Here is a 1,560-nt window from a genome sequence, read left to right on the forward strand (position 1 = left end):
TGTCTGATGAAAATTTGGTTAAAATTTAATGAATCAACACTCATTTAACCCAGAATAGAGAGGATCTTAGACTATATTTTATTTAATGTGTTCTATAAGAAGAGGTTGCAGAACTGAGTGGTGTGAATGCCTTGACTACTACATATTGGTCAATTGGCTCCTCAATTAGTATCTCTTAAAAAGAAAAGCTCCTTATTCAGTATCCCTTAAGAAAGAGGATAAACTGTAATATTCCCTGGGTTTAAGTCCTAACTCTGTTGTTTATCAGTTCTATAGGTTTTGTGACCTAGTTCGTCCCCTTTAATAAAGGGATAAATGATAATACCCATTTCATAGAGTTGCTTGTATACTATATTTATAAAATGCCTAGAATAGTGCCTAACATTATATTTTTGCGTGAAATGATGTACCTAAAATTCTATAAAAACTGTTAAATAAGTGCAAGTCATGCATTACATAATATCCACTTTATCTAGCTTCCTCTATCTTTTGCATCATCTCCCCTCAGTCTCATCCAATTAGCAATTAATAATCGTGATTCTACCACTTCAACCCAGAACAATCCTAATTAGATTGTTATTGAAAAATCGCCAGATTAATGACATGTATTTATGCTGCAGAATATCCTCTATGTGGAAGAAAAATATGTAAAGAACCCAGACTTAAGTGGATTTCGGTTTGGTGCCATCTACTTTGGAAAAGAAAAAAAAAAAAAGCTCTTTGCTTCTGTTTCAATTTGTAGACTCAATGGTGGATCAGCTCATTTAATGAGCTATAGCTTAGAGCAAATACTCAGGGAACATCAAGTGCTAAAAGTTTGGAGGATTTGATTTTTTCTCAGTCCAGTAACCAAAAGCATTTGATCTTTTATTGACTGAATATGGTTGCTGTAAAAAGAAATGAAATGTCCTAAGTATTCAGGGTTGAATAACTACAAATGCTTTCTATTTCCACTGTTCAAACACCCTTAACTTTACACTGTGTATAATTATTTATTAGCATGTTCAGGCTTTAAAAAGAAAATATACTTTTTTTTTTTCTGACAGTATTAAATGGCTTATTTAAAATATATATATTTCAAAGGGATGAAATCTTATCAATGCTGTAGTTCTTCATATTAACAATTATTTTTCCAGATTAGGCTTCTGTTTTACCTAGGTAAAACAAGCAAAGTGAAAGTAACATACAGGGATGTTTCTTATGTGAAAGAGTACAGGATGTGGTTTTCTTCTAATTGTGATTTCCTTCGATAAACGTGCCATAACTAGATCCTAGAGGGTATGCAAAGTGCACCCAGGAGCAGCACACGGCCTGGTCTGGCAAACCTCCCCTGCATGCCCTGGAGACGTCCCACTGGGCTAGAATAACAGTTCCATTATTCAGCACAGCAAGTCTATCACCCTACTTATTAGCATAGCTTGAAGGTTAAACAACGGTGTCTCCTCCTACTTATTCATTATCAAATTACTTCACGATGTTTAGACTACTAGCACTGAATCAAGGCACCAAGTTATAAAGACACGACTTTCTGAGAAGTAAGACGTCATTAAAGAGAACGCT

Source organism: Pteropus vampyrus, unplaced genomic scaffold, assembly GCF_000151845.1.
Source record: "Pteropus vampyrus isolate Shadow unplaced genomic scaffold, Pvam_2.0 Scaffold39, whole genome shotgun sequence".
In the NCBI taxonomy this organism is placed as follows: domain Eukaryota; kingdom Metazoa; phylum Chordata; class Mammalia; order Chiroptera; family Pteropodidae; genus Pteropus; species Pteropus vampyrus.